Here is a 20,180-nt window from a genome sequence, read left to right as displayed (position 1 = left end):
ATCTTCGCAACTATAACAGTTTTTATGATAGTGACACTGACACTTTTTAACCATAGCCTGGAGACTGTAAGCGGTGTTGTCCAGCGCTCGTGTTGATCATAAGTAGGCAGAAAGGCCCGTCATTATTTGGTTACATAATTGTCCGAAAATCACTGGAAACAGTCGTACCCATTAATTTTCTGGGAGTGAACGTATGCACTGATTTAAAATTCGACCACATAAATCTGGGAAAAATCCTCAGGAAGCGCAGTCCAGCCACGAAAGAGATACTCCAGTAGTGATCCTGAGAGTGGGACTTTTGCCAGGACTAACTGACCGCGGTAATAGAGAAGGCACAAAAAGTGAGCAACGTGTTTCGTCACAGGCTTGTTTATTAAGCGTGAAAGCGTCACAGAGATGCTGGTACAACTCCAGTATGCCGGAACCACGTGGCTGCCAGGGTCGCAGGTTTGAATCCTGCTTCGGCCATGGATGCATGTGATGTCCCTGGGTTAGTTAGGTTTAAGTAGTTTTAAGTCTAGGGGACTGATGACCTCAGATGTTAAGTCCCGTAGTGCTTAGAGCCATTTGTTACCATTTTGAACTACTCCAGTCTCAAATCTAACAATAGTCGTACGTATCACGGAGATGTATTCACTGTGAAAATACAGAGAGCCTACATTCGTAAAAGAGGCAATCAACATTTTTCTTTCTCCTACTTAGATATAGCAAAAAAAACTACGAGGGAAAATTAATAAGACCCGAATCAGACTATCAGTAGTACTGCCCACGCACCGTGCTGTACTGGAGTAGGACAGGGAGGAGGTTACTGTGGTACATAACTCACATTCCCCCCCCCCCCCTCTACACACACACACACACACACACACACACACACACACACACACACACAAGAGAAGAGCGGAGTTCATTCGTGGCAAAGCAAGACAAATGATGGGGAGCCATAGTGGCCCATAACAGGTCAACAGCTTGAGAAAGAAAGTAACTTGTACTTGATATGTGGTGTGCTACTGCCAAGTTATATAGCTCGATGAAACTTAGATCCTGCATAGAAATAACTGGTGCATTAAAGTATAAAAGGTACCTGGAACAAATACGCAATGGGACAATAATGACACTGGTGCCCTGGACATCTCAGAAGGCGGGGACATGGTTCTTAATAGAGTTTGTTATGACCATGGGCGGCAATGCATGATGAGGAATGTGCCCCCATGCTGGCCACAAGGTTGGTAAGGTGTTCTTGTGGTAGGGCGTTCATCCCTCAAGCTCGGTTTACCAATTCTTGAGGGTGTCTGTTCATGTGGAGCACTGCGTTACAGCACCCCAACACATCCAGCATGTAATCGATGGGATTTAAGTCATGGGAAGCAGACAGTGTTACAGTAACGTTGGCCGCTGCGAATCGCGGTGACTTCAGTGTAACTGCTCGAGCGGTTCTAGGCGCTTCAGTCTGGAACCGCGCGACCGCTACGGTCGCAGGCCCGAATCGTGACTCGGGTATGGATGTGTGTGGAGTCCTTACGTTAGTTAGGTTTAAGTAGTTCTAAGTCTAAGGGACTGCTGACCTCACACGTTAAGTCCCATAGTGCTCAGAACCATTTGAATCATTTGGAAGATAACTCGTTTCGGTTCGTCCTATTGCGTATTCCTTCTCTGCAATACAATGACCAGTGTTTCTATATGTGGTTACATCGAGATACACGGTGACAATTACTGAACTATGTGAAATAAAATTGTCATAACTTGTGAACAGTTTGCCTTAGGACGCTCAAACTACACGGCTGGCCGCGGAGCATAAGGGGAATTACTGTGCGCATGCGTTCGCCATTGTTGTCGGCCATGTGTACGTGAAAATGTCACGGTGCAGCCCAACAAATTGTTGAAGAGCTGCATCTCTTCCCGGACAGGATTCAGTCCCATCGGCCGTGGAACAGCGGCACTATTGTCCAGGCTTTGATGTCAGTATGGCTTGGTTCAGTGACGAAGCTCATTTTCGGGTTCGTCAATAAGCAAACTTGGCGCATTCGGGGGACCGAGAATTCGCGTTTCGCGATCGAGAAGTCTCTTCACCATCAACGGGTGAACAGTGTGATGTGCACTGTCTAGACACGGAATAATGGATGCAATATTCCTTGATGACACAATGACTGTCGAACGGTACGTGAAGGTTTTGGAAGATAATTTCATCACCTTTATCCAAAGTGATACTGATTTCGACAAGATGTGGTTTATGCAAGACGGAGCTCGAGCTCATCGGAGAAAGAGAGCGTTTCATGTCCTGGAGGAGTACTTTGGGAACCGCTTTCTGGCTCTGGGATACACAGAGGCCACTGGCATGGACCTCATTGGGCGCCATATTCTCCGGATTTGAAAACAAGCGACTCCTTTATATGGGGCTGTATTAAAGACATAGTGTACAGTAATAACCCCCAAAACCACTGCTGAGCTGAAACGAGTCTTTCAGGAGGTCAATGACAGCAGCGATGTTCCGACACTTCAGCTTGTCATGCAGATTTTCGCTATTCCTATGCGCCACATCATTGCCAACGATGGGAGGCATATCGAACATATCATATCCTAAATCCGAATATCTGTAGTGACGTTTACATGTTGAATTAAGCGTGTGCCCACCGTAGTTTGTAACTCATTTACGTTTTTCTTCCATATACTTCGAAAATTGTCACCCTGTATGTTACATGGCAGTGAGACATCATGTGAAAGTTACTTACGTCCTCCTTTAGTTTTGCACACCAGTGTATAATCAGTAGTAAATATGCAACTATGATGATGATGATGATGATGATGATGATATAACACACCCAGTACCCGGGCAGAGAATGCAGCTAGGACATGGATATACCTTACACTGTGGTAGGCTCCTCAAAGCATTGTGTGCCAGACGAAACTGTCACATTATGGGCGCTATGGGTGCTGGAAGAGCTCTTTGTGGAACCCATGATACTAGCATGTATTGTATCTAATCAGCGTGTTTTAATAAAGGTGCTTAGACTCAGTGAGATTTTACTCGACCAATTACTACAGTTTATAATCATGCATTTGAAAGAACTCTATTTTTGAAACTAAGTGGTTAACGTCATAAAGTGATTATCAGCAAATAATGGTCTAAGGTTTGAAATCGGTAGTAGCGAAGAAAAAATAAAATTATTGCAGCCGTAGAGATCTCATACACTGCGCCATCTCCTTCCACGATTCTTGTAGGCTCACTCATATTAACCCTTTGTTTGCTGCCGTGACCAAGAATGTACATTACTTGAAAGGAAATAGCCGGTGACGTGTGCGTGGATTCCGTGCCAGTAGACGGAAATGACGACCAGTGTTCAGACAGCACAGCGTGGCGCAGCCTGCAGCGGAACTATCTTTGTCGCTGGAAGGGCAGAGCCGACAACTCGCTGCTGCACGGCGTCTCAGTGTCGTCCTTCGCGGAATCCTCGCCGCATGGCGTTTCTCGGAAGCCCGGCCCACAGTGGCGCGCTCGGTGTGCTCCTTTTTGCTCTCCAACCGTCCCGGACACACAAATAGTCACCTGCCTCTGCCCCCTTCGTATTTCGTTGTACTTAATATGCTTCTTGTTTTCCTTTCCAATTCACTGCTTCGACCAACCAATACCTCTTGGTGTAAGGTAAGCAGCGTTTAGGTAGCTCAGTTTAAAAGAGATCGTGCTGCACGAATACATCGAAGTCCGTTAATTAACACGTTATCTTCCTGCGAGACGTAGACGTGCGACTTGTTGATGCGCAGTTACTTCCTTCGTGAGACAGGCTTCATATCTGCAGCATGGGTCGAAGGTGTTATCGTTGCGCTATAATTTCCCTCCTGGCTTCCGCGTTTAATCCTGCTGTTAGTTACCCATTACACGTTTGTATAGTGCCGCAGCGACTGGAATAGGTATACGTCCCTTTTACGCCTACAAAGATTTAACTCTGTTCTTGACCATGCACGTAAGTAGATCCGTATATCACTAACCACTGCAGGATGAAGTTAGCGTACCTGAGTAACCAAGTCGAAGCATTTCCGTTGACTGTATTACAATGAACATATTCAGCAGCTACTTAATTTTTTTTTAATACTCTTCACAAACAGCCGCCCTCTCGGTTCAGAGGTGCCTGGTTCGAATCCTCTTGGTGGCGGAAATTTTTGTAGACAAGGCCGACAAGGGGAGGAGAGGTGCTGCGTATAGATCCTGGTCAAGAGGTTTTGCGCCATTGTCCTGGACTAGGTATAATTCTACTATTTGCAAGCAACGTTTCATTATTTTGTGTGTGTAATAATGTATATATGTACCCAGTGTATGAAAAGGAGTTAGTCGAAAGGGTCACAAATTGATTATATGTTAACTGGGGACCTAGAAACGATGGAGAGGCTCCGTCCCCGCCGCAGCCGCAGTGGTCCGAAACCCCACGACGGCTACCGCAGTCCACTTCACCCCTCCGTCGCCCCACACCGAACCCAGGATTATTGTGCGGTTCGGCCCCCGGTGGGACCCCCAGGGAACGTCTCACACCAGACGAGAGTAACCCCTATGTTTGCGTGGTAGAGTAATGATGGTGTACGCGTACGCGGAGCACTTGATTGCGCAGCAATCGCCGACGTAGTGTAGCTGAGGCGGAGTAAGGGGAAACAGTCCACATTTGCTGAGGCTGATGGGAAATAGCCTAAAAATCATCCACAGACTGGCCGGCTCACCGGACCTCGATACAAATCTGCCGGGCGGATTCCTGCTGCGGATTGACGCTCCTTACCGCCCGTTGCAAATTGATACACAGGTATCTGATGTTGCCTTGTCCGGAACTATGACAGCCTCGTGATGGATGTGTCGTTCAATCTGTAGTATGCTTATGACAGAGAGAAACCGAAATAGCAATAAAACGTTAAACTAGCTTAGCATGAGGTACATTTCCAATGTGATGGCTTACAGCCTAATTGTTTGTCGTTGATAATCCGTCCGTCGGATGGAGACGTTAACCTCGGCGGCACCCTTGATGGTATCGGCTGGCGCCGAGTCGCACCCTCTCACACCTCCCGTCGTCGAACAACAGACACAAGCATGACACCACAGTGTACAAAAATTCATTAATTATCTCCACGATGCAAATACACACTTAATACATCATAGCAGGTCAGGGGAAAGCAACGGCAAATCACACCACTATCTCTTCATCCAGTACGGCAATGCTGAATTCCCACATTTACCTCCATGACTCAATCCTCAGCATTGGACTGACTTGACTGTCGCTGCGGCTGATGTTAGATGATACAGCGTATTTGTAACTTGTTCTTCTTGTTGTTGTTGTGGTCTTCAGTCCTGAGACTGGTTTGATGCAGCTCTCCATGCTACCGTATCCTGTGCAAGCTTCTTCATCTCCCAGTACTTAGTGCAACCCACATCCTTCTGAATCTGCTTAGTGTATTCATCTCTTGGTATCTCCAATGCTAAATTTGTGATCCCTTGATGCCTCAGAAAATGTCCTACTAACCGGTCCCTTCTTTTTGTCAAGTTATTTGTAACTAAATAATTTTTATTTTTATTGCTTACTAGCTATACCAAGCCACGCTTTGTTGTGGCTCAGTCTGCTTAAATGGAAAAGAAAGAAAAGGGAAAGCACAGACTTGTAATATTATGGGAATTGGATATATGTCCTGATCTTCTACTCACCCTTTCTTTGACCATCGCCTCCTCCTCCTCCTCCTCCTCCTCCTCCTCCTCTTCCTCTTCCTCCTCCCTCTTTTCATCTTCTCCTCCCCCTCTATCTGTCCGTCTTCTCCTGCACCCATCTCTCAGTCCACACCTCCTCATCCCACTCTCTCTCTCTCTCTCTCTCTCTCAATTTTCTCCTCCCCTCTCCCTTCCTCTCCTCCTGCCTCCTGTCTTTGTCCATCTTGTTCTCTTCGTTTTCTTTGTTCATTTCCTCCCACATCTCCTCTTCCACACTCTTTTTGACCTTGAGCCTTGCTGATTGTTGTTGAAAATTCAGAATCTGTATTAGTCTAATTAGAAACCAATTAACCATAAATACAATTTTCCTATTTGCAAGCAACGTTTCAGTGGCTCTGAGCACTATGGGACTTAACATCTGAGGTCATCAGTCCCCTATACTTATAACAACTTAAACCTAACAACCTAAGGACATCACACACACCCATGCCCGAGGCAGGATTCGAACCTGCGACCGTAGCGGTCACGCGGTTTCAGACTAAAGCGCCTAGAACCGCTCGGCCACACCGGCCGGCGTCCTCACTGCAATGCGAGCTGGTGCGTTCTCGTAGTACCGTATATTTAACGATTTTTCTTTGGTTTTGAACGTTTCGAAGTCCGACAGGGAATTACTTAAGACAGGCAGTGTAATACGCACCATTCGATAGTAAATGTGTAATGGGTGCTCAAAACGAGTTGGACAACGCATGTTTGGATGTGAATTGATTTCAAAAAAGTCTTGTTGGTTGCCTGTGTCCTATTTCACGGAAATGGGCCCTGTTGAACAGTCTTACGTAGAAAGACGGAAGAAATCGTTCTATTTGTCTTGCGGCTGGTCTTGTTTACAGGCAGCTGGGATTTTCCTGGTTCGCTTAATGGACGCGACCTAATTGGGTAGCAAGTGGAGGTCGGTCCTGATTATAGTGCCCAGCAGCTACCGGAAGCTAGTGGCTGACCGCGCATGTCACCAAAACCTGATACAGACTCAAAGGTTCCACTGTCTCCACTCTGTTCGCGTACTGACACGATATTTGGAAAATTCCCCATTTTGGAAGAAAAAAAAACTCTTCTGGACGGATGGAGGTAGTACAGAGAGTGAGAAGGGAAGTCTTACATTGACATTGGCGACCTAGACGCTTCAGTCCGGAACCACGCGGCTGCTACGGTCGCAGGTTCGAATCCTGCCTCGGGCATGGTTGTGTTTAGTGTCCTTGGGTTAGGTTAGTCAGGCTTAAGTAGTTCTAAGTCTAGGGGACTGATGATCTCAGATGTGCTTAGAGCCAGTAAACTTTTACGATCGTTTTTGATATTGCAGTTACTGTTACTACTTCATATAACAGAATAATTTATGTAGGTTACCAGTTAATAGCGAGGTAAGTGGTCAGAACCGGAAAAGTGGCCTTTGCATCATGTTTTCCCCCTGAACATCGCTGCTGGCTGCCGAGAAATGATCGGACGATTTCCAACATACATCTCCATTGTTGTCAGTGAAATTGCCAAAGTAAGTTCGTTCCGTTAATTTTTAGTAAAAACTTCTATGTTTTTTTCAGTCGTTTGAAGTACGATAAGTCACTTATATTATTCTGCTTGCCTCACTTTTATGGAGAGTAATGGGTAATAGTTTGTTTCCTTTGAATATCGATTTTAAGTAACGTCTTTCGGTTTACAAATATAGTTCCTTGTTATTTATTTCAGTTTGATAGTTTCTACGGTGGATCACTAATGCTGACATGGCGTTCGATCGGAAAAGTGGCTGCACTACTCGTCGAGAAAAGCGGCCAAGATGGTCACCTCAATCAGAGTTAGTCAGCTAAAAAAAAACGCATTATGCAACGGATAAAGCTGACTGCTAAATCATTCTATATACAAAGCTGTCATCTACCATTCTATACGTCTGTGCCAGTTTTGAATAAGTTGTACTGTGTTCTGTTATATTTGGCCTAAAGTACTTAAGTCCGATTGAAAACGGTTTGCCGCAGCCTCTTCGTATTCTTTCGCATACTAGGGCGCGAAGACGCCTAGTGAAAGTGCCTGGAAATCAGAAAAGCAAACACGGGATCCTGTTGCGATTGCACTGCCCACCGTACCTGCTTGGGTTTGGAAAACTGATCACTATGTAAGCCTTCAGAAAAATTCATGTAGTTCCAGTACATTGTTTTCTTTTTCACTTAAAAATATTTTTGGTCTGACACCGTATGATATTTAAACTGTAAGCGATAAGCTTTTCTCAATAGCCATGTTGTGGTGAAAATTGAAGTACTCTTTGAGTGGCCACTTTACCCCACCCCTTCCACCTCTCCTCCTCTCCAACCCCCGCCCCTTTCTATGCGGCCCCAAGTGTCGCCCTACAAAGCCAGCATAAAAGTTTGACGACCGCTGCTGTAGATGGTGACAGTCCACCGCTGACCCACGTTAAGCCAGAGGTGTGTGTGTGTGTGTGTGTGTGTGTGTGTGTGTGTGTGTGTGTGTGTGTGTGTGTGTGGAAGCACACTATCTGCCGTACTAGAGGGAAGGGTGTAATACTAGCAGCCATGTTAGATGACGCAAGGACAGTGGTCATAAAAATAACATAACCGACTGGGTCCGGAGTTTTCATGCCACGTCTTGTAAATGGCATCCGGTTTCAAACTGTCAGAAATTAGTTCTGTCAGTGAATTCAGGTCCATCTCAACAGTTTCCGAGGGAAAGTTGCGAAGGGAGGAGCTCCATGCAATGGTCATTTGGAGTCCGTTTCCTCGCAAAAGGTCCTTACTCACGGAGACAGACAAAGCTGCACGTCTTCAGTGGGGCAAACAGCACAGAAACTAGACATTGGCTGACTGGAGGCATACAGGGTGGGCCAACGAGTCTCTAACTTGCTTCTCTTTTAAATGAAGAGAGCTGTCGAGGGGAGCGACTGCCCAATAAGGTGTTTCACGTGCAGTGTGTGGAAGCAGTACAATAGTTTAGGCCGCTAGTTTAGTGTGCCCGTACTCTGACTAAATTGTGTTTGGGAATGTGTTAATATTTCAGTTTGTTGTTATTACATTAGTTAAACACTGCTATTGTTGTTTCAGCGAAATTGCCTGTATGTGGCATAATATTGCTACAACCCACAAAACAGTAAAAATACTTCAGCGAGGCCATGCGAATTCGAAGCCACATACGATAGAAATCTTACGAACACACTAAAACACAACCAAATGCACCTTGACAATTATTCGTGAAAATAAATATGCTTTTAGCTGTCGCTCTGCTGTTCAACGTGCTAGACAGTAATGTTTGTCGTCCTTGCTGTGATGTAGTATAGCTCAGGGCTTAATTCCATCCACGTCTCCAGCTCAGCAAAAAATTACTAAATCTGCGCTGATCGTAACGCGCCTGTAAAGCAATAAAGTAAATTTTGAATGTGGCGCGTAATGGCGCGGACTGCAGCGCTCCAGCGATGCTGTTTTCGCTGCGCTGCAGACAATGCTATGACTCTGAAAACTGAGTTTATCTGACGTAGTGAGTTCAACACAAACATGCAACTCAACTCACACTTTAACCTATTATCTATTCGACATCAGCTCAGTAAATTAGATACCGTTACGGACCTAGACAAGCAAAATACGTAATAACGCTTCAGAAAAACACACACACACACACACACACACACACACACACACACACACACATGCGCGCGCGCCCGAGGGAGGACTCGAACCTCAGATGGGGAGAGCCGCGCGGACCGTGACAAGGTGTCTCTCACCCCGCGGCTTCTTCTTCTTCTTGTTGTTGTTTATGCAGCATATTCGTTGCTGCTAGTCACATACATGAGACGCCCTTATGGCCCTAATATGGTCAGGCCCAATAAGCAATAAATGAAATAAATAAATATTTCAATTGACGATATTGTAGCTGAACTGGCCAACTGTATCGCTCAGTATTATTCACACAGAAAAATGTCTGTGGCTATTCGGAATAGCGGGTGAGACGTAGCAATTTCTTAGATCCGCGCGATCTAGCCAGCTTTGAGCTGCTTCAGCTGCATGTGGCATAGGCAAAGAAACGAATGGACTGCCTGAGGCCATTATGAAGGCTTCAAGTAGTATCACACGATATTAGCGTGGTTTCTACTGTTCTGCATGCTTTCGCTGAGTGTGCCAGTAACTTTTTACTGAAAATAGCTGTGTGTCCACAATATATCTTGCGGTTTCTCTAAATATCGACATCGTTTCTTGAGAAAAGCATGACCATTTTTTCCCCCATTTTCTCGGAACTTGGCTTGTGTAACGACTCCAATGACCTCGTTCCCGACGCACGTTAACCTTAATATGACTTACTTGCCTCCTCACTGTAACTTACATGCATTTCTCCTTGGAAACGGCCCGGCGCATCTCTGAATTCAAAACGGGCAAATTCGTGGTTAAATTTCAAAGAACTTCTCTCTTTACTTTCAATTCCATTAGTGATACTTTTACAGTTTATTAACGGAGACAGTTGTAGTTGGCGCCAAATGTAATGAATTATGTTCTGATTTGAATAATAGCAATAATTTAATCTTTTCATTCCGACGAATATTTTGATTAATTGAAATAAAATACTCATAGAAAATTAGCCTCCTACTGTAGTCAGACGTTGGCGGGTTAATGTGAAGTACGAGGCGATCATTTTGTCCACAGTTAACCCTGCGTTTCAGCTTGTTCACTAAGACTTTTCAGAGGAACCAAACAGCGTAATATTGTTCGGTTTTGGTTTCAAAGTGGTGTTTCCATGTGTTGTTACCAGTCTCTAAGTCGTGTCACGTCGAATATCTACCAGTTAAGCTGTCTGAATTGAATAAACACGAACCAGTCGACCTGCGAGGCCTTTTGCTACTCTTCAAGTGAATGTGGTGCCCAGTGGGTACGTTGTTTGGCGAGAGCTCGATGTTCGTGTGCAGCTGTTCATGCTTCAGTCAGTTCAAGAGTTCGGGGAATGATTGTTGGTGGAATTTTAACTCCTGCATTATTGCTGATGCCTAACGTTAGTAGCTAGGATTATTTCTAGAAGTCTAACATTGTAGCAAACTCATTTACCTGGTTTCAGAATGTAACTCCGGATTAGCATAGTTATACAGGGTGTTACAAAAAGGTACGGCCAAATTTTCAGGAAACATTCCTCACACACAAATAATGAAAAGATGTTATGTGGGCATGTGTCCGGAAACGCTTAATTTCCATGTTAGAGCTCATTTTAGTTTCGTCAGTATGTTCTTCCACCTACGATCAATGGAGCACGTTATCATGATTTCATGCGGGATACTCTACCTGTGCTGCTAGAACATGTGCCTTTACAAGTACGACACAACATGTGGTTCATGCATGATGGAGCTCCTGCACATTTCAGTCGAAGTGTTCGTACGCTTCTCAACAACCGATTCTGTGACCGACGGATTGGTAGAGGCGGACCAATTACATGGCCTCCACGCTCTCCTGACCTCAACCCTCTTGACTTTCATTTATGGGGGCATTTGAAAGCTCTTGTCCACGCAACCCCGGTACCAAATGTAGAGACTCTTCGTGCTCGTCTTGTGGACGGCTGTGATACAATACGCCATTCTCCGGGCTGCATCAGCGCATCAGGGATTCCATGCGACGGAGGGTGGATGCATGTATCCTCGGTAACGGAGGACATTTTGAACATTTCCTGCAACAAAGTGTTTAAAGTCACGCTGGTACGTTCTGTTGCTGTGTGTTTCCATTCCATGATTAATGTGATTTGAAGAGAAGTAATAAAATGAGCTCTAACATGGAAAGTAAGCGTTTCCTGACTCATGTCCACATAACATATATTCTTGCTTTGTGTGTGAGGAATGTTTCCTGAAAGTTTGGCCGTACCTTTTTGTAACACCATGCATTCTATAGACCACCTTAGCGCTCTATTCGCTTCCCCTTTGCCACATATGCGCAGGTTTTGTGATCATATCTCCAGAGGACGACCTCGACACTGTGCGTTATTCGCTCTTGCGGGGCCACTGAAACAAAAGTGAACAACTTGTGCACTAACTACTCCATGGATTGGGGAGCAGTGTCTTCCTAAGGCAGTGTTTTTCAGTCTGTGGGTCGCGACCCCCTTGGGGGTCGCAAAGACTAGTTCAGGTGATCGGGGTCGCATGAGGAAGCGGAAGAAACTTGACTATTTTATGCTCGCTCAGAGCGAAGCGCGAAGACATCAATCACGTCCGTACTTACTGGCGTACTCTGATAACTGTTTGTAGTGACCGAAAAGGCGCGACTACGCCCCCGCTGACCCCTTCTCACCCGCACGCCACTACCGCGGCAAAGAATGTAATTATATCTCTGCCCGCAGAGCACTGCGCCCTCTTCTCACACTGCACTTCATTTCTCGATCAGTATAGTATCAATAGAACGAAAATGAAATACGTTACCTTTGAAATCGCTGACATACTTCTGTTATGGTTTTGGGGGTCGCCAAAATATTTTTACTTGGAAAGGGGTCGCGTATACAAAAAGGTTGAAAGACACTGTCCTAAGCTATTACTTGTCGTGGGGGGGGGGGGGGGGGGGAGGGGGAGGAGGAGGAGGAGGAAGATTGTTCAGTGGACATTCCGTATTCTGAGCTCCTTTCAGTCGTGGGTTTATGACGATAGTAAGATTCCTCAGTGAGCGACGATAAATGAGGGCATTGGTTACGGACATTGCAGCTTTCACTTCCTCTGCTGCAGTGAAAGGGATTGGAAATTTGTGGTGAATGGGGGCGGGGCGGTAGAGTTTCGCCGCGAATCTGTGCGTCAGCGTCTTTATTGCTGATAATCTTTTCCTTAAAAGAATAAATTGCAATATTCACGTAACTTAATTTGCATTAAAATAATACGAAAGTTGTTTCATGTAAGGGCTCAGAGCACAGACGTCAGTTGAAGCCTGTCCACCATCTTAATGAGTCTCTCCGTTAAAGTCCTCTGTTAAACGTAACCTCTTAGTTTGAAGCGTTTAATTGACAGTCAGTTCTGAGTATGTTCTTCGAAACAATATACTTTCGTGAATGAATACCCATCATAAAGACGGTGGAAAACTTCATTCTTTAACATCAATTCTCAATCGACAAGCGTGGTGTTCATCGCGGCAAAACACCCGAATGTTTTATTTCTGTTTTAAGTGAACCTAAAGAGCAGAACAGGAATACGAACACTTTAGTAAGGCCAATATGGTGGAGGCATGCTTCACTTTTTCGGCCTAAGGAGGTCTCCCTATATTCTAACCTTCTTGGAAGGGAATGTCCGCTGTCAACGGACAGATGTGCAGCGTGTCAATTAAGGGAATGCAGTGCCGGTGTAAATATTTCGTAAAGGAAATACCGAACGAAATTCGCTCAGACATTGAGATATAGTAATGCGTACATGTTTCGTGACTGGCAGATTTAAATGTAGATGAATATATTTGAGGTAAAACCAAGCGTAATGATGAAACTGCCTGCTCAACAACCAAGGACGCATCCACCAGGTTGACGTCAGTAGTTACTCATACTCCTCGGTGACCTTACTGTCGTTTCAAGTGAAGTTGGCTGTGAGTAGGAGTTGTTACTGTGCACAAAGCTTCTTTCTTTCTCCTTTTTTTCAGATTCTGTGTCAAAATCTGAGGACGGTGAGAAACTGACACGGCAAGTAATTTCATTGTTTACTGGCAGTAACGCACCATGCCAAAAAAGTGGACTTCATCCAAATCACTCGTCACTTGCGAAAATGACAAATGCGTCTATCTATTATTCGTCGATTGTGCAGTATCTATTAGCATAACGAAACTTCAACTTTTGACGAGCAAGCTTAAGAAATTTTGGTCTACATAGACTAGGAAAACTAGTTCGCATCATTTTCCTATAAGTTTAATAAACACAACAGATACACTTAACAGAGTAACCAGTAATATATTCTCCTTCACTGTTTACAACATTCTACCGACGCTGGGTTAACTACCAGATTCCGCGACTGTAAAAGTCACATGGTTTTGACTTGGAGAACTCGTCGAACGCATTTTCATTCGGAAAGGAAGTTCCTTGAAGGTTGTTCGATAGAAAGTGAAAGAGGTGAAAATCTGAAGGCGCGATATCAGGTGAACAAGGTGGCTGCGGAGTGTCTTCCCAAGCTAACGTCTGTCTGGTGTTTCTGTCAGTGCAGCAGAAAGCGGGTGGCCGTTGTCGTGGAGCAGCGCCGGACCACGCTTTCCTCCTGGTCGTTGTTCGCGGGCTACGTCCGCATGACGTCTCAGCACTGATGGTTACACCTCGGGGAATAAATTCCTGCTGCACCACTCCGTCGCTATCCCACCAGACGCGTAACGTTATTTTTTGTTGATACATGCAGCTCTTTGTACGGGGATCTGCTGCTTTGTTTGGGTTCAACTATTCCTTTCTTTTCCTTATGTTGGCGTAAAGACTCCATTCCTCGTCGCTAACAACGGTGCAGGATAGAAATGGTGTTGTTCACAAGCCAATTGACGACGAGCATGGAGAGATCCACATATGATCACCCGCTGATTTTTGTTATTTTTGGCTGAGAGGGTGTGGTACCCATATACCCGATTTTTGAGCTTTCCCCATTGTGTGCAAATGTCGGACAATGGTGGAATGATCACAGTTTATCACGTTCGTCAGTTCTCGAGTACACTGACATCTTCATCAAACCCCTAAGGCCACTAATGTCAAAACGATCCTCCTTAAAAAGAGAGAACCATTTTCTTGCCGGTTCTGTCCAATTGCGATATATTAAGAATGTGTCTGAAGTGTTCCGATTGCACTCCATTTCCTAGCGTCCATAGCTCCAGTCACTATCTCAAAATAACAAAATAACAATATGTAAACTACAAATAGAAACAGTAAACTACAAATAGAAACAGTAAATTACAAATACAAATGACAATCGATAAATAAACCCATAGCAACCGGAATACCAAAATGCAAAACAAAAACACTATGAACTTATGCACCAACCAAATAATTTTCACAGTGACATTATTGCCAAACGGAATATAACAAAAATAAAGATAAGAGTATTGAATACCATTTTCTAAAACACAAAGGGTACTAGAAAAGTTTTGCAATACGACGCAACAATAAGTCGCAGGAAGATGATTATTACTGTGTTCTGAGAATACTTTATACTCCCATTGTAACTACTGTCCGAACCCTGTGGACGTAGTCGTTCACCAGCAGAATTAGACTGAAATGGTTGCCATGGCATCGAAGCGAGATTCGGGCTGTTTTGCGGTACAACTTCGCGCGTGGTTTAAACATAGACCAGTGCTTTGTAGAAATGACTCTGGCACTCTGTGAAGTGAGTCCACATCGTACAACTACACTCCTGGAAATGGAAAAAAGAACACATTGACACCGGTGTGTCAGACCCACCATACTTGCTCCGGACACTGCGAGAGGGCTGTACAAGCAATGATCACACGCACCGCACAGCGGACACACCAGGAACCGCGGTGTTGGCCGTCGAATGGCGCTAGCTGCGCAGCATTTGTGCACCGCCGCCGTCAGTGTCAGCCAGTTTGCCGTGGCATACGGAGCTCCATCGCAGTCTTTAACACTGGTAGCATGCCGCGACAGCGTGGACGTGAACCGTATGTGCAGTTGAAGGACTTTGAGCGAGGACGTATAGTGGGCATGCGGGAGGCCGGGTGGACGTACCGCCGAATTGCTCAACACTTGGGGCATGAGGTCTCCACAGTACATCGATGTTGTCGCCAGTGGTCGGCGGAAGGTGCACGTGCCCGTCGACCTGGGACCGGACCGCAGCGACGCACGAATGCACGCCAAGACCGTAGGATCCTACGCAGTGCCGTAGGGGACCGCACCGCCACTTCCCAGCAAATTAGGGACACTGTTGCTCCTGGGGTATCGGCGAGGACCATTCGCAACCGTCTCTATGAAGCTGGGCTACGGTCCCGCACACCGTTAGGCCGTCTTCCGCTCACGCCCCAACATCGTGAAGCCCGCCTCCAGAGGTGTCGCGACAGGCGTGAATGGAGGGACGAATGGAGACGTGTCGACTTCAGCGGTGAGAGTCGCTTCTGCCTTGGTGCCAATGATGGTCGTATGCGTGTTTGGCGCCGTGCAGGTGAGCGCCACAATCAGAACTGCATACGACCGAGGCACACAGGGCCAACACCCGGCATCATGGTGTGGGGAGCGATCTCCTACACTGGCCGTACACCTCTGGTGATGGTCGAGGGGACACTGAATAGTGCACGGTACATCCAAACCGTCATCGAACCCATCGTTCTACCATTCCTAGACCGGCAAGGGAACTTGCTGTTCCAACAGGACAATGCACGTCCGCATGTATCCCGTGCCACCCAACGTGCTCTAGAAGGTGTAAGTCAACTACCCTGGCCAGCAAGATCTCCGGATCTGTCCCGCATTGAGCATGTTTGGGACTGGATGAAGCGTCGTCTCACGCGGTCTGCACGTCCAGCACGAACGCTGGTCCAACTGAGGCGCCAGGTGGAAATGGCATGGGAAGCCGTTCCACAGGACTACATCCAGCATCTCTACGATCGTCTCCATGGGAGAATAGCAGCCTGCATTGCTGCGAAAGGTGGATATACACTGTATTTGTGGCGACATTGTGCATGCTCTGTTGCCTGTGTCTATGTGCCTGTGGTTCTGTCAGTGTGATCATGTGATGTATCTGACCCCAGGAATGTGTCAATAAAGTTTCCCCTTCCTGGGACAATGAATTCACGGTGTTCTTATTTCAATTTCCAGGAGTGTATATTGTGGGTGCCGCATAGACTGACTGAAGAGCAAATTACACGACGTGTGAGTTGGTGCCGGGAGATGTTAAAGAAGTCGCACAAGTTTCGGAAGGGACAGTCTCAGTATGTGAATAACATCGAGATAGGTGACTTGAGTAATTCCCAGGAACTACTTAAACTAGCCAATCATCAAAATTCCGGGACCTGGGACTGGATTGATGGTGTTACCTGGGTGACCGCCAGTTCTGCACATAAGAAGGCCTCGGGACGTTAGATATCATAATTATCTCGTCTTTCTGAAAAACTTGCTGAAGGCCCAACGCAAGACCGCCATAAATCTCACGGACATTGAGCTGACTAGTGATGCAGTTTCTTTTCTGGAGATGGGACTTAATTTTGCTGCCACTCCTAGGTTCACGCTGGTAGCGGACACTGTCAGTGCAGTTGAACAGGTTGCTGTACGACTACCACCTGAAGCAGCTGAAGTAGCACGCTGGGAACTCTACCGTGCTCTGACGAGAACCAGAAGGGAGAGGGCGGCCATTCGAGACCTGAGACAGTGCCCTGAGATTGTTGTCTTAACGGCTGACAAAGGCAATGCTACGGTTGTTCTTTCCCATAAGGACCACACTGAGAAGATGCAGAGCCTGCTAAATGACGAATCTTACAGAAAGATCAACGCTGACCCCACAAAGAAGGTGGAGAACAAGACTAGGGTTCATCTCGAGGACGCGGATTTACCAGAGGGTGTCGCCTAGAAATTGACACCTCAAGGACCTGTACTGCAAAGACTTTATGGAATCCCTGAAGCCCACAAAGAAGGGGTACCGTTACATTAGGACAGCTACATATTTGCTGGCCAAATACCTGACAGAATTCCTAAGCCCTAATGAGGGTAAATGCCCTCATCACGTTCGTAATTCTGTGGGTTTCGTAAAACGTCTCGACAAATTCAAGCTGAAAGACTCAGGTATCCTGGTGAGTTCTGACGTTTTTTCATTATCCACCAAGGTGCCGCTTCGAGAGTCAGTTGAGCTTATTGCACAGAAATTTGACGAGAAGACGACTGACCTTATCAGGCACGTTCTGACCTCCACATATTTTCTCTTTAATCGAGAATACTATGCACAAACAGAAGGAGTTGCAATGGGGAGCCCACTCTCGCCTGTGGTCGCAAATTTCTATGTAGAGTACTTCGAGGAGGAACATTTGGCGCCATCCAAATGGAAACATACTTGTTTTCTCCGTTACGTGGATGAAACGTTCGTGTTCGTGACCTCGCCCCATGGAAGGGTCAAGCTCCTAGACTTCCATACACGCCTGAACTCCATACATCTGAACCTCAAATTCACTATGGAGACCGATGCAGAAGGAAGATTACGATTCCTGGACTTCATGGACAAAAGAAGAGCGGATGGTGGCCTGGGCCACGGGGTATGCAGGAAGAAAACGCACACCAACCTGCATTTGCAAGCTGATAGCTGCCACAACCCTTCGCATAGGAATGGGGTGCTAAAAACACTGGTGCACAGGGCGTGCACCATCTCTGACGCACAGAGTGTCTGCCCCATGAGCTGGAACACCTCAAAACTGTATTCCGGAAAATCGGGTACTCGGAATGGCAGATCAGACACGCTCTCCGCCTCACCTCTACAGTACAGCGTGTGGAGACATAAGAAGCCACAGAGGAAGAGAGAGCCACTGCCTATATCCCGTATACAGGCACACTATCTGGGAAAATAGGACTAATATTGGGGAACCACCGAGTAGGAACTCTTTTGCCCACCCAATAAAACACGAGCATTATTGGGAAGTGTCAAAGTCGATCTCGGTTTGCGGAAGGCCGGCATATACCAGGTCCCGTCAGTGTGGGAAGACTGATATTGGACAGACAGTGCGTCCCGTCGAAGGTCGTTGCCGAGAACATCATCGACTTAGGTACCCCAACAAGTCGGCGGCCGCAGAGCCCTGGTTGTCCGAAAATCACGAAATGGACTACCAGGGTCTTATCACATACATCTAAATACTGGGACAGCGTCGTTAGAGAGGCTATCGAAATTCGTACCAAGGACGCACTCATCAACAGAGATTGCGGCTATAACCTCAGCAAGGCATGGGAACCAGCATTGAGGCTAATTAAAAAGACGCTCAGCAAAGAAAACGAACGGGCGATCACGGCGGACGAGGCAATTACACCGTCGCCACCACAGACACCGAAGCCAGTGTCTCACCGACCGCTGACGTGCGGGCGCGGACCGCGGAGAGAACGCTTCGCGAGGGGAGGGGATTTAAGACTGCCTTCCGCCCTCAGGAGCTCAGTTCGTCAGCCCACCTGACGATGGCGACGTGTCTGATCACCGAAATATTGTGCCCGTTGGACACTATGGACCGGCAGTACACCCGTGGAGTTAGAAATATGCCGGGAGAAACTGTAGAATCACAAAAAATGAACTGTTTGTAGTGTAATAACGATAAAGACAGTTACTGTAGTCGGGGCATAGTTGTTTCGTGTGTCTACAATGCGATTTCCTAAACGCCTGTTTTGCAACGCCACTTCATAGCTTTATAGACGGTTACTGTTTCCGGCTATAGCCGTATCCACTTAGCAGATGAAAGCTGTCGAAAGCGATGCAGGTGTCAGGTATTTCCTTAAGTTAACTCTATTTTAGGAGTGTCTTAGTAGTAAAGAATGAATGTATTAAAACTTTATGCAGGGTACGGCATTTTTTCACACATCTCAGCGATTACGACGTTGTATCTCTTGAACGACGTGTCGTACAATATTATATTCGTGTAGGTACATTCAGCGGAATATGTGGATATATTGCAAAATGTACTACGAATAGAGTTAGTAGCAAAGGAGTAATAAATGTAAATGTCATGCAGAATCCGGCGTTTTTTGTTTATGACGTCAAATCTCCTGAACTATGATAGGTAGGTGGTTCTTGTCACGGGATATTTGCCCAGGTTTGGCCTACCATACTAAGCTCTGCACAAAATTCGAGTACGAAAGCGCTGCACAAAATTCGAGTAAGAGGGATTACTTTCCGGTCCACCCCGTATCCCATGCAAAATTGTATCGCTACGTAACCAGGCAAACAATTTTCGTGGAGTATTACCTGCATCCTACCTTACGATGAGAGGCAGAGACGCCTGTGTATGCAGTCCTATTTCTCAGATTTTACTACAGTGGGTGTCTCTTGAGATGTCACAACAAACCATTTGTCACTTGCTGGAGAAAGGCCCCCATTTGGACTCTATCTCGCATTACAGACTTCAGTTATATCCATCCAGTTGTCGGAGGAAGGAAGATGTTCCTTGAGTGTTTTGGGAGTGTACGCTCCCGTAACTTTAACAGTAAGTGTCTCCGCTCTCGCAGCGTCTGCCACTGAAACTGCATAAGCATTCCACAGCAAAACGTAAGTTACGAATTACAGAATTGAGCCCATTATGAATGTTCGAGCACATCTTTTTGCACTCCTTTTCACACTTACGTTATTACACGTTTCTAGTCATCTTCAATGTTGATTTCATTTGAGCCATTCTTTCTGGGAATTTCAGTATCGATGTATATTCATGTGCACGACCGCTGTGAGGTTTTGGTGTTTTGTTAAGATTTATGTTTTGTTGTTGCAGGCCCTCGTAAGGATTTGCTCCCCGAGCGGGAGCCACCTGGCGGGAGCCTCTCGACCTGTTTGTTCGGAAGAGGTGAGTTCAGCAAGAAACGACATTCTCTCCCGGCGGAAACC

General features: G+C 46.1%; 1 protein-coding gene across 7 annotated transcripts in view; it reads left to right on the top strand.

The window, feature by feature from the left end:
• LOC126335297 (CD109 antigen-like) overlaps positions 1-20,180 on the top strand; it is a 460,905-nt gene that overhangs the window by 260,561 nt on the left and 180,164 nt on the right. For all 7 annotated transcript variants that reach the window (XM_049998397.1, XM_049998400.1, XM_049998393.1 and 4 more), the window contains exon 2: positions 20,068-20,139. The gene's annotated coding sequence lies outside the window, so the exon portion shown is untranslated. The remainder of the gene's footprint in view (positions 1-20,067; positions 20,140-20,180) is intronic.

The sequence above is a fragment of the Schistocerca gregaria genome, chromosome 2 (genome assembly GCF_023897955.1).
Source record: "Schistocerca gregaria isolate iqSchGreg1 chromosome 2, iqSchGreg1.2, whole genome shotgun sequence".
Taxonomy (NCBI): domain Eukaryota; kingdom Metazoa; phylum Arthropoda; class Insecta; order Orthoptera; family Acrididae; genus Schistocerca; species Schistocerca gregaria.
Note: the sequence above shows the minus strand (reverse complement) of the source record. Positions and strands in the feature narration are given on the sequence as shown.